The following is a 13,275-nucleotide window of genomic DNA, read 5'->3' as shown; positions in this document are numbered from 1 at the left end:
TCATTAAACATTGATAGTCTTGATACCATTTGTTGCTTGCTTCTATTTACTGCTGGATCTCTCCACTGTTTCTTTTCCATTGCTTGAGTTTTTCTGTTTTCTTCTCTCCTCACTCTCTGTGCTTCCTTAGTCATTTCTTTCGATGATGATGAGTCCATCGATAACAGACCTTTAAAACACAAATTCGTCTCCTAGCTTATTTTTCCTTGAGGTCGCCACGGTTTTGCAGGCATTCTGTACTTTTCCACCTGGGTTAGATTTCTCCTGTGCTTATGATGTCTTTTTCCAGCTATGATTTTCTTTCACTTCTGGTTTCCTCCTTCTCCTCCTCTTCCTCCTTCCTTTCTTCTTCTCCTTCTCCCCCTCTTCGTCCTCCCCCTCTTCCTCCTTCTCCTCCCTTTCTCCTCCTTCTCTCCCTCCTTCCCCTTCTCCTCTTCCTCCTCATCCTCCTTCCCTTCTTCTTCCTCCTTCTCCTCCCCTTCTCCTCCTCCTCCTCTCCCTCCTCCTCCTCTTCCTCCTTCTCCTTTTCTTCTCCTCTTCCTCCTCATCCTCTTTCCCTTCTTCTTCCTCCTTCTCGTCATCCTCTTGCTCTTCCTCCTCCTCCTCCTCTTCTCCTTCTCCTAAGTCAAAAAGCTGACTACTTTCTCTGCTGGGTGTTTTCATATCCAACTTCCTGGGTGTGTGCTGATTCTTATTTGTCAGACGGTGACCCATTTCTTCTTTATTATCAGGAAGTTTTTGTGTCCTCAGTTCTTACCTGATGCCTCTATTTTCTTTCTGCAGGTTCACAGTTACCTCATTTCCAATGTGGGTCACCCTGTCACTTCATTACGTTGGTGCCTTCTTGCATTTTCACTTAGGCCCTGTTTACAAAATCATGTGGCAAATTTTCTGTTCTCTTTGTTCGTTGTGTATTTTTATTGTTCAACTGATCATTTCTCAGAATTGTGGGAGAAAATACTTCTCAGCTTTAGTTATAGATTTCTAACTATTGTACCTTTTCTACTTCTTCTGGAAAACACATCTCTAAGTTCTAAATATTTATCATCTGTCCATCTGTCTGTCTGTGTCTGTATGTCTGTATGTCTGTCTGACTCTCTCTCTCATCCATCTTTCTCTGTCTGTCTGTCTGTCTGTCTGTCTGTCTGTCTGTCTATCTATCTATCTATCTATCTATCTATCTATCATCTATCTATCTATCTATCTATCTATCTATCTATCTATCTATCTATCTATCTATCTATCTCCTGTGGTGTTTACGTATATCTCATGGTTCTGGATAGCATAGAATAAAAATATTTCTTATCAGTTCAATATAGTCCCCTTGTATTGAAAAGACACAATTCTTTTTCCTCCCTAGCTTGAGTACTGTTGGAGATAGCAAGGCTGAGGTGAGGGAGGGGTCGAACGTACCATCAGCCATGAGTCCCTAGGCGCCCACAAGAGATCCAAATCCAGCCCTCCTTGAATGCCTTTCTTAACTCCCATTCATTTGCCTCAACTGTTAGTAGCTCAGATTCTTGTAGAGAGCCTAAACTTGCAACAAATCTTTAACTTGAACTGCCTGAATCTTCTGATTTTCCTGGTACTTGACAATTAGTGTAGCTGTCCACATAATAATACTAAGATAAAAAGGAAAAACAGCTCAGGCACTTGCTGATGCCATATCTGTATATTCTTCCTTTTTGTTAAATTTCATATTTAATCCTCATGGACAACTAAATGGAAACCAGCAAAGGTTTCATCTCAAACTCCTGTGTCTGCTCTCACACTGTTTTGGTACATTATGGCAGTGATGATACCGAAAGATGTGTAGAGTGGTGAACTATTTTTGAAGGAGCAGATGAAGCCTGGGCTCTTTCTCCTGCTTTTTTTGGTAAGATGCAATTGAATTAGCATTTTCACTCTGAAGAATTATTCTGCCGGGGAATCAAAGGAGAAGTGATTCCTCTACCCTTCTGCCAAGGTTGAAGATGGTGATGCCAAGACTGCCTGTCATCTCAATTAAAACTGCTCTTCATTCTTTATGACTTCAGACAGACATTCGGTATCTGATCCCTTCATGCTTCAAGAGCCTCATCAGAAGGGAGAGTGGCTGAAATGCTCCAATATCATTGTGCACGTTAGGATACATTAGGCGGTAGGAGTGAGCAGAGGAGACAAATGTCCTTCAGATCCTTTGTTTACAGTCTGATAATGCTTCCCTTTTCTTTGCTGAGTCTTCTTGGCATTGGTCAATATGGGAATTGGTTTGTAGAGTGAAAATGCAGCAGATGGTTAGAGGTGCATTTGCAGAAGGACGGCCTTTATTTCCTTTGCAATTTTGAAATTCGAAAATCAAAATCAAAAGTGTACTTAGGATATATTTCTAGATATGTAGTGAAGGTTCTGTCTTCAAGCATCAAAACCAGAGGGATAGTTTTTTCAAGTTAGGTGGTATACACTTGAAATAACCCCCAAAGCCCAATTCATCCTGTATGCAGTTTTCAACAACTCTGTTCTGGAAAAGAGTAATTATATTAAGGACAATTATAAATGAATATATATGTCATTGTTGTTTACAAGCTTTCCTCTTCCTGGTTGTAGCTTGTGGCCGGTTAAATAGAGCTTATGGCTCAGTTACTACTGAGCTGGTTTGCTTCCCTTCTGACATATGCAGGGCATTTCAAGATAGAGGCAGGATGTATGGATGAATGCAGAGGTGGGTTCCTCTTGGTACGGTACGGTATGCCAGAAGAGGTAGTGAAAATCTGGCATATTGGACCAGACCGGTAGCGATGGTGGCCTGGCCACGCCCCCCCCCCCCATACCGGCAAAAGAAAGAATATCCTGCCATCCATTGATTGATTTGACTGGGGGAATGGGCCCCTGAAGGCAGGGTGTGCACTGCAGCTGCCGCTGCTGCTGCTGCTTCTGTCAGGCACATCCACACAGGAGAACTCCCCAGTGTGGCACAGTTCTGGGATGGCAGAGAGTTGGTCACACCCACCCAGTCACATGACTGCCAAGCCATGCCAACAAAATAGGCCTCGCCCACAGAATAGGTAGTAAAAATTCTTTTGGGAACCTGCCCCTGGATGAGTGGCAAAGATCAGCTGTGCCTTAAAAACACCTGCCTCTCTGACTTCTTACTTACTCTCCCCAGGGCAAGAATTCTCTATTCTAACATTTTCTGCAATCCCAGATGACAACATATGATCCCCCCCCCTATTTTTATTAGGATTTAGTCTGTTTTGTATCTGTTGCCTTCAAAACATTCTGCCATTAAGAATGGCATTACCATCACTGCAAATAAATAAATAACATCTCCTTGACTCACCAACTTCCCTGCTTTGCGAGAGTGACCTAACCCCTTGTTGGTGATATTTAGTCTCTGGCACAATGGTGGGATTCCAATTTTTTTCCTACTGGTTCTATGATAACGTGCTTTGTATGCGCGTTTGTGCTCTTCGCGCACACATGCCTAATGTGTGCTTTGCGCATGTGCACAGCACTCAGAAACCGCCCTTGGTGTCAGCGCTGGTGAGCTGAGCTGTTTATCTAGCTCAGCTGAGACATGGCAATCCAATCTGCCACACGAATCAGATTTAGCTGAGCTAAAAAACAAGGGAGTATGGGACAGGGAACGATACCAGAGATAGTATTTGCTGGTTCTCTGAACTACTCAAAATTTCAGCTACCAGTTCGAACCGGCTGAATACCACCTCTGCTCTGGCACCTTCACTGGGGTTGGAATGAACCATTTTTAAGGAAGGCTCAATTCTGTTCAGGAAGAGCCATCACTCTGAAGGAGGATAGTTTCCCCTAAGATAACATCACCAAGCTAACTCTGAATGGTTGTGCAGTTGGGTCAGGGTTCCTGATAAGGTGCCGTAGGGACTAGGACCAGAGGTGGATTCTGGATCCCGTTGCAACCGGTATGGTGCCACTGCCCTGCGATGCCCCGGCTGCTTGGCGACATTGCGCAGGCGCTGTACGCTGTGTGTGCATGAGCATGTGGCCTGTTTCCCTCAAATAGAGGTAAGGAACATGGGTGGGTGGGTAGGCCCTCTGAAACACCATTCCGGTATGGTGGCTGTTGCTTCCAGCTGCCACTGGTATGCCCGTACCGTACCGTACCTCCCAGAACCCACCACTGACTAGGACCAACAAGGGAAGGCTGCTTTGGGAACACGTCAAGAAAGTTTTTCTTTCCCTTGAAACTGTCTTCATGGATATGCTGATCAAAATTTGGCTCAGACCTAGAGATGAAAGTCTGATAAGATCATTGGCTTAGCAATAAACCCGGAGCATTTATCCTGGTGCCCATCGCGCAGCCTCATCTCTTTTTCAGGACAGCTGGACTGGCTTCTGAGGTCCTCCAGTGACATCAGGCAGTTAATGGCATCGATCTGAGGTCAGTCCCATCTCTCAAAGTGTAAGGGTTCATTTTGTAGAGCTGTCCTTGCACAATGCCATGCTTCATAGGGTTGACCTTTCCTTTGACTAATCTCTAGGGCTCCCTACAATACGGCCCATTCTTTCCACCCACATGGGCTAAGGTTTTTCATCATTCCTGGAAAGCCTCTGGGAACCATCTCTATCCTTTCTCAGCAGCTCTGGCCTTCGTCCTAGCCGGGTCAAATTGCAAACCTAGTATGTCAGTATGATGGAGGACGCCACTGAGGGAGTTTTGTCAGCCTCTGGCTGTGATGAAACACTTTGATAAAATTTTAAGAATGTTTCCATCATGATGCTCAGGCTCAATTTTATTTTAAAAAGTCAATGACTATTTGGAAATTGCCTTTCTTCCTTTTAACAACAGCTGGGCTAAAAGTACTCCATGCTTTGGATTCTCTTGCTGTTGCACCAGAAGATGCTCAAATCATAAATGAATTATAAAAGATGTCCAAATTTTACAACCTGGAAATCTTTTTTTTTAATTTAAAGGTGGGATATCAGCTCAACTCATGGTACATAATGAAAAATGTAATCAGGGTAATTAATGACTAGTGAGATAATGGAATGCTTTCTTTACTACATGAATTTGTATCAGTCATTCCAATTTATTTCAATCAAAGGTTAGAAACAAAGTGACATTTTTAAATACTAATAATGGCAAAAATTAGGCACCAATCCTATGGAACAGCCTCCTCCCAGTTCTTCCGGAAGGCTGCAGCAATCATTGGACCAGGATATTACTGGATTCTTAACTTAAGTGTCATTGTGTTGTGAGTTCCTCACGGTGTCTGACTATTGCGTTATGGCCATTTTTAAAAATACAGTTTGGTCTCTATTTATGTGAATTACTGTTATGCTTTTGAGATGGGGGACATTGCAAACTGTCTTAATAATTAAAAGCATGCATAAAGAGATTCATACGAGTATATTTATTCAGGGGAACCAAAGGACAATTGTTTGTGGATATTGACAGCACTATGCCAAACTTTGGAAGATTATGTCTAATCAAAGATTAATTATGTGATAAAAGGCAATTAATTCACATTAACTTAGGACATGTAACAGCAAAGGAGAAATCAGGCTACTTTGATTGGCATTGTGAATGGAGCAGTGAGCAAATGCACATGTGAAGGAGTCATTGGGGTAGGCCTTCAAGCTACAGGAACTTAAAGTTTCCATAAACTGTCCATAACTTACCTTAAAATGTAAGATTTTAAAACAGATTATAAAGAAAAAATGGTTGGAATGATGAAGGTTAGCTATAAGTTAGAGGTCTTCAAACTTGGCAACTTTAAGACTTGTGCATTTCAATTCCCAGAATTGTGGGAGTTGAAGTCCACAAGTCTTAAAGTTGCCAAGTTTGGGGAGCCCTGCTGTAAGTTGAATATTGCCCTTTTACTGTAAAAAAATCAACTGGAAACTGCCTCATAGCATCACACAGCGTACGAATTTGTGAGCAAAAAAGTCCGTGAGTTTTCTAAGTATGCAGCAAAATATCTGAGACTTAACATAATAAAATTTAAACTAAAAGTTGGACCAGAAAACAGTCCACTTTGTATAATATTACGTTTACAATTATGCATGAAAAGCATATTCTAGGATATTTATGTACAAACTGATAATTTTCACTTAATCTGAGACAATCAACATTTTAAAGCCATTAAAATGTAAATTGTGATGATGATGGAAGCTTGCTGTTTTCTGTGTTGGTAGAAGAAAAAAAAAAGTTGAAATAGAGGAAGGTGACAGAGGCAGGTGCCATTAATATGTTTGTGTAGAATAGTCCTCTGAAGTAGGAAGGAAGGTGTTTTCTGCTGAAATCTTAAAGTTACTCTTCTTTATCCTGTCATTTCCTTTTGTGTTTGTTGACTGCATTTTCAGAGGTTGTGGAATGCTGTGAAAACAGGTGGAAGGAACAGCTGGGAAGCAATCTTCCTCCTGCTTGCCTAGAGGGGGGAATCCATCCAGACTGGCTGTTCCAGATTTCCTTTCCTGAGTCCAGCAATGGACAGATGCGGACAGCAGGCATGGGCAGTCAGAGGCCCCAAGAGTGTCCCATTCATTCCTTAGTTCGTTTTCGCTGGGCTACGCTTATTTCATGTGGCCTTTGCCTTCCATTGGCTTTCACAATTAGAAATATCTTTGCTCTTCTTTCCTCTGCTGTTGTTGCTTTCAGTAGATGTCACAGCCACCGTGAGGTTGTGGTGATGCTTCTGGATAGTCACCAGGTTCAGATCTACCCTTTACTGGGGAAGCATACAATGACTTGAGGCTGGTTACTCTCTTTTGTGGCTCAGTGGCTAAGACGCTGAGCTTGTCGATCATACAGGTCGGCAGTTCGGTGGTTCGAATCCCTAGCATCGCATAACGGAGTGAGCTCCCGTTATTTGTCCCAGCCTCTGCCAACCTAGCAGTTCGAAAGCATGTAAAAAATGCAAGTAGAAAAATAGGCACCACCTTTCCCCTCTTATGGGGAAAAAGGGAGCGGAGAAGAGACCACTAGATAGATAGATAGATAGATAGATAGATAGATAGATAGATAGATAGATAGATAGATAGATAGATAGATCATGATAGATGATAGATAATGATAGACGATAGATAGATAGATAGATAGATAGATAGATAGATCATGATAGATGATAGCTAGATAATGATAGCTAGATAATGATAGATGATAGATAGATAGCTAGATCATGATAGATGATAGCTAGATAATGATAGCTAGATAATGATAGATGATAAATGATAGATAGATAATGATAGATAGATATATAGATATAGATATAGATATAGATATAGATAGAGAGATATAGAGATATAGAGATATAGATATAGATATTTGGAGTATTGTAAGGTTATGTTAAGTTTCTGCTAAATTTGAGACCACTATGACAAAACAAATCTCTTTTGTGGATGATATGGCAAAGCCTGTAACTATCTTGATCATTTTCCTTTGTCATCTTCCTAGTCTGAATTTCTTTGTTTGCTATCTAATTAGCTTCGGGTGTTATCAGGAGAGACAATTTTGCGTAGTGCTTCATGGGGGCGTTTGATATCTTATAATCTGGAAAGGAAATGCCTGACCGTCAGCTGGCTCTATGGCCAGTGAATATGGTTGTAGTTGTAAAATATATTGATTTGAAGGATAAGCATACCTACACAGATTAAGAGCTGTTGCTTCAATGCATTCCCAAAATGCTGTCTATGTGTGTCTTCATTTTTAAATTGATCTAATGTTTTAGTTTTGCATTTTTTTAAAAAATATTTTTTATGTAAACTTTTTAAAATTTTTTGCATTTTTATGGGTTCTTATATCGCGAATTAGTCCACTGGCTGACTACAATTATTTGTTTTGATGACAATGAAATGAAAAGCAGCTCACAGAAATTTCCTTTCATTGAATTTATGATTTCTGCCTTGTGTTGTTTCGAGACAGATTTCAGAGATTCTGGTCTCTTCCATAGATTCAAGCAGAAATAACTGTTGAACAGAGACAGTAAATTCAGAGTGAAAGCCCATATGTACTCTCTGCCTTGGGTCAAAAATGCAGGATAGTTGCACAGGCCGTCCCGTTAAAAATATTTCAAATGCTGCTCTCTACTGGAGGCTCCAAAATATGCCTCTCAGACTTTTAAGAGAGCACCTCAAAGCAGGTAATGCTTTTTAAAACGTATCTATGGGTCAAGTCAGTGTGAAAGAGACTTGACAGCAAAAGAAAAATCCACTGATCCAGGAGCTATAGTTTCACTGACGTGAGCCAAGTGAACAAAGAGATGTAAAAAGCAAATTGCCCTGCAATTTTTTAGGCTAGATGGAAAACATTCTCTGGAGTGAGGAGGAAAGCAAATGTCACGGTTGAAATTTCCAACAGTGAAGATGTGGTTTGTGGGCACCTCCAGTTAACCATGGGAGGTTGGGAGGTATCTGAGACTAGCCAGGCCTCTGAGATAAATACAGATTTCATTTCTACTGAGTTTAGTATAACTCCACCCAACCTTATACCCCACTTAACGAATAGCTTTTAATATTTCTGTTCTTTTCAACCTCCACTTTCTCCTTCTCTGTGTTTTTCTTTACCCAAATATTACTACACCACCCAACTTCAAGGAAATCAAAGTAATTTACCGACTAATCAAAATGCAACCAAGGTCCACCGTCCAGGTTCCACTCACAGACGCCCATCAAAACAGAATGTTCTTCACAGCCGGGCCCACTTCTCTCTTCCGAGTTTTGAAGTGTGACCTGAGTTTCCAGCAATGATTGAGATGCTGGCATTTCTCCATGGTGTTTTTGTGCTCATCTGCTTCTCTCTGGGATTCTACAGGAAGACCACCCCCCTCTCCGCTGGCCATCTTCTGGGCACAGAAGATGGTCAAGGCTACCTTTCAGTTCACCATCAGGCTGTGAGAAAGTTTACTAGGCACCTACAACATAAGGGAAACTTCAGAGGTACCTGTTACATGCAGATTAACAGAGTTGGAAGGGACCTTGTAGGTCATCTAGTCCACCCCCACCCCCCAAGCAAGAGACCCTACACTATTTCTGACAGATGGCAGTCCAGTCTCCCCTTGAAAGTCTCCAGTGATGGAGCTCCCACAACTTCTGGAGGCAATTTCTGTTCCATGAGTTGATTGCTCTCTTTGGGCAGTTGACCCTGCTATGCATCCTCTTCACCCTTCCCAAGCTATACTATGCTTTATCCTAGTCCTTTTCTTGTAAGCGTTAAGCACAATTCATGGTATATTAGGAAATAACATCACATAATAAGAAGACAATATTCTGATAAACTATGGAAGTCTAATGGAAGTAATTTTGTGTCATTTGGAATCGAGGCAGGTCTAATTCCTAATCGTTCCATTGCTTAGAATAAAACAGTTGAATGGCACATGTGCACTAGAGCACTTCCAAGCAAACACATTTGAGAAACTAAATTTAAAAAAAAGAAAGTTCCTTGAAGTTCCTCTTGTCTGCATTTAAATGTAGGCATTTGTTAGACACCACTGGAGTGATGTAATGCACTTCATATCATGGCACAAATTATATAACTGGCACAATGATGGCATGATGTGCATGGCACATGCCCTTTTGTTCCCTGCAGAGATCCTCTGTTGGCTGAGTCTGCAAGCACAAAGGGGTTGTGGCATTAGAAAGATGTGATGGACATCCTGTGAATGAAACAACCTTCTACTTGCTTCCTGCATTCAGTGTTTCTCTCCAGCCGGAGGAGGAATCCTGATTAATTTATTGCCTACTTTATTATATCCTGGCAAAAGATGTAGGACATGTTATTGTCCTTTTACATGGAAAAATAACTGGAGAATCACTTGTGAATAAATGAGAATTATTTTTAAGCTAATGAAAATAATATCTGTGGAACAGCATTTTAAATATCTCCTTGGGTTTGTGGGGTTTTATTAGATTTTAAGATTTCTGTTTGAAACTGACTTAATATAATTGTTAGGCAAGTCCAGATATCTGCTGTATGAGTTACTCTCTGCGGTAGACTCTCTCTCCCTTTCTAGCAGGTTTCTGCTATAAAACCTGAAGGAACGTGCATTCATACAACAACAAATGTTTTTCAGTGGGTCTTCATTGTCAAGTACCAAAGCAAAGACATTGACTGGCTGCAAGTGTCTCAAGAGATCTGATCAAGGTGATACAGGCATGCCCAGTTCCTCTGACTTGTGCCCGACTGTGGTGATATGCCAGGGGCAACCTTTCCTGAGCCTGCAGCTTCCACGGTTCATTCAAGCAGTTTCTGCAGTCATCCCCAAAGAAAATACACCCAAGACAGAAACATGTGTTGTGGTCCACTGGCAGCCTGCGGAGCTGGCAGCAGAGCCAGACAGGGAGGAGGTTGGGCAGGAACATGGTCCAGTCCTGGAATCTGAGGAAGGCTCGGACAAAGGCTCTGCATTGGAGGCAGAGAGGGAGCCAAGGCCATCTGGGAGTTATGTACCGTCTCCAGAGTCAGACATCAGCAAGGCAGAGGAACAGGGGGAGCCTGTTCTCAGTGCACGCATGCACAGAGTTGCCAGAAAGCAAGAACAGTTAAGACAAAACGCTGCCTCTGGCTGTGTTGTTGTGCCTGGAAGGAGCCCGCTGAGGCCCTCCCGCCCGACTGAGCTGCCGTCCCCTGAGTCCATGAACGCATTTACGCATATGCGAAGAAACAGAATGGCGGCCAGGGCTTTTTCGTCTTAAGACGATCCGGCAAAAGAATGCTGGGAGCCCCGAAATCGGCTTCTTACCGCCCTTGCTCAGGTCCCCTGGGATGGCGGAGATTCGGGGGGACGTGTGCAGACCGAGGATTGAGGGGGGCTGATGCCTCCCTCCAACCTAGGACTCCGGAATCTCCAGCAAGGCTTGGCGTCCTTGGCGGCGGGAATGGCGGCCCTGTAGCGGCGACGGAGGTGACCGAGAGCGTTTTGCGGTGGCTCCAGCAGCTAGGGGGGTTTTCTGACCCTTCCCACATATCTTTTACAATCTGGTGAGCCTGGAGTGACTGTGTTGGATGAGCATTGCCAGCCTTTAAAACGGGGGAGTTTTAACAGGGCTTTTGCTAGGAATAGGCGAATTGGGCGACTGGCTGAATGTGCTGTGGCTGTAGCCTTTTCTGGATGCGCCCCCCCCTCCATATCTGGCTCAGTTTTTCCATCAATGCTACCTTTTCCAACTGCGCTGTCTCCTCTACCAACACTGTTTTCTTTACCAACGCTGCCTCTTCTACCAACCTTGCTCTCTCCAACAATATAGTTCCCTCCATCAGCATTGTTTCTCTTACCAACGCTGCCTTTTCCCCCAACGCTGCCTTCTATATCAACATTGGTCTCCTACCTTCCTGGACTCTGACCATCAGACTGTCCTCAACTATATGTTTAGGGCTTTTGGACTTGGTTTCTTAGCCCTAATTACTGCCATCTTTACTATCTTCCACGGCCCGTGGATTACCAGCATAGCCATCTTTATTACCCCCCACTACGACCCCTGGACTACCAACTGGGATAGCGCCTTTTTATTCCATCTAAGTCCTTTTATTATGACGCTACGGACTGTGGTTGCTTGGAGGTGTTTACGGCACGTGAGAAGGCTTACACATTTGTTAAGGACATTCGAACCCTCCCCTTTCCATCCTGATCCGTCCCAACTTCTGACACCTTCGGACTTCTGGGCCTGGCTTATAGGAGAAGAGAAGTCAGTCCTTCTCCTACTTACTATTTATTGCCATTGCTGGCCCTCAATTGTTCCGCCTTTTTCCGGACTTTTACTCATATCGCACACTATTTAAGATCTAAGATCTGCGCAACTGTCTTTGTATGAGGAGTGAGTGTGTGTGTATGTTAATGTATGAGCCCACTTTTTATCATTGTATTTTTTATTTTTTATTGATTTATGTGGGGATTGTATGGGTGAGTGGCTGCGTATGTATGAGAGGACTGGGAGTACAGCCGGGTGCCTCCTCCACTGAGTGCTATTGCAGAAGTGGTAGGGGGCCCAGGCCTACCTCCTGTCCTAGAATGGATAATATAAATGGCCTGCTGGAGAGCGCGGAGGCTACAGGGGGGGGGGAATGGGGTCTATGGGTGCGGGGGTGGGCCGGAGCATTACGGTCATTACAGGGAGGGGCAGGTACGACGGGAACTTCAGGGCTAGCCAATACCGGAGAAGGAGGGTCCGCTACGTCACAGCGATCCCTCCTTCCGGCCCTGTGAGTTCCATTCCAGGACCAGATGGCGAGAGTTGTCAGGGCCCTGGTCTCAGGCTGTTGTTGCTAAATGCCAGGTCTGTGGTTCACAAAGCTCCCCTCGTCCGGGACCTAATATTAGACGAGGGGGCAGACCTGGCATGTATTACTGAAACCTGGCTGGGCCCGGAGGGAGGAGTCCCCCTCACTGAAATGTGCCCAGAAGGGTTTCAGGTGCTCCATCAGCCGTGACCCCAGATAAGGGGTGGGGGAGTGGCTGTCATCATCCGAGGGTCATTAATTCCTTGTAGGATCCCTGCTCTGGAGCTTGTCGGGTGTGAGTCCCTGTTGGTGAAGTTGGACCTTGAGGGTCAAGTGGGCTTGTTGTTAATGTACCTACCTCCCAACAGCATTGCAACAGCCCTCCCCTCGCTCCTCAAGTCAGTAGCCGAGCTGGCGGTAGAATTCCCCAGGCTTATAGTGCTGGGGGATTTCAACCTGCCTTTGCTCGGTGAACACTCTGATGGAGTGTTCATGGCACAGGAGTTCATGGCTTCCATGACAGCCATGGACTTGACCCAAGTAATCCGGGGTCCGACTCATTCAGCGGGTCACACGCTTGACCTCGTATTTCTCTCGGAGCAGTGGAGATGTGATCTAGATTTGAGGGGCATTAAGATCTTGCCCTTGTCATGGTCTGATCACTTCCTACTGAGGCTTGACTTTCGTAAACTAATCCCCCACTGTAGGGAGGAGGAACCGATTAGGTGGTTCTGCCCCAGACGCCTGATGGACCCTATGGGATTTCAGACGGCGCTTGGAGAAATACCTGACGCTCTTGTGCGCAGTCTGGTAGAGTCCTTAGTCGCTGCTTGGAATATAGCGGCGGCGGGAGTTCTAAACCAGATTGCGCCTTTACCGCCTCTCCGAGGTAGTGGATCCAGGAAGGCTCCTTGGTTCACCAAGGAACTCCGGGAGATGAAGCACCAAAAGAGACACCTAGAGCGCCGCTGGAGGGCTAGTAATTCTGAATCTGACCGAGCACTGATGAGAGCCTATATCAGGACCTATCTCGTGGCAATACGGGCGGCAAAATGTGCACATTTTTCCGCCCTTATTGCATCCGCCGAATCGCGCCCAGCCACCTT

The 13,275-nt window shown here is 44.1% G+C and overlaps 1 protein-coding gene across 1 annotated transcript in view; it reads left to right on the top strand.

Annotated features, from left to right (window-relative positions):
• ANK3 (ankyrin 3) overlaps nt 1-13,275 on the top strand; it is a 309,147-nt gene that overhangs the window by 120,371 nt on the left and 175,501 nt on the right.

The sequence above is a fragment of the Thamnophis elegans genome, chromosome 15 (genome assembly GCF_009769535.1).
Source record: "Thamnophis elegans isolate rThaEle1 chromosome 15, rThaEle1.pri, whole genome shotgun sequence".
NCBI lineage: Eukaryota > Metazoa > Chordata > Lepidosauria > Squamata > Colubridae > Thamnophis > Thamnophis elegans.
The sequence above is the reverse complement of the archived record's forward strand: the minus strand, read 5'-3'. Positions and strand labels throughout refer to the sequence as shown.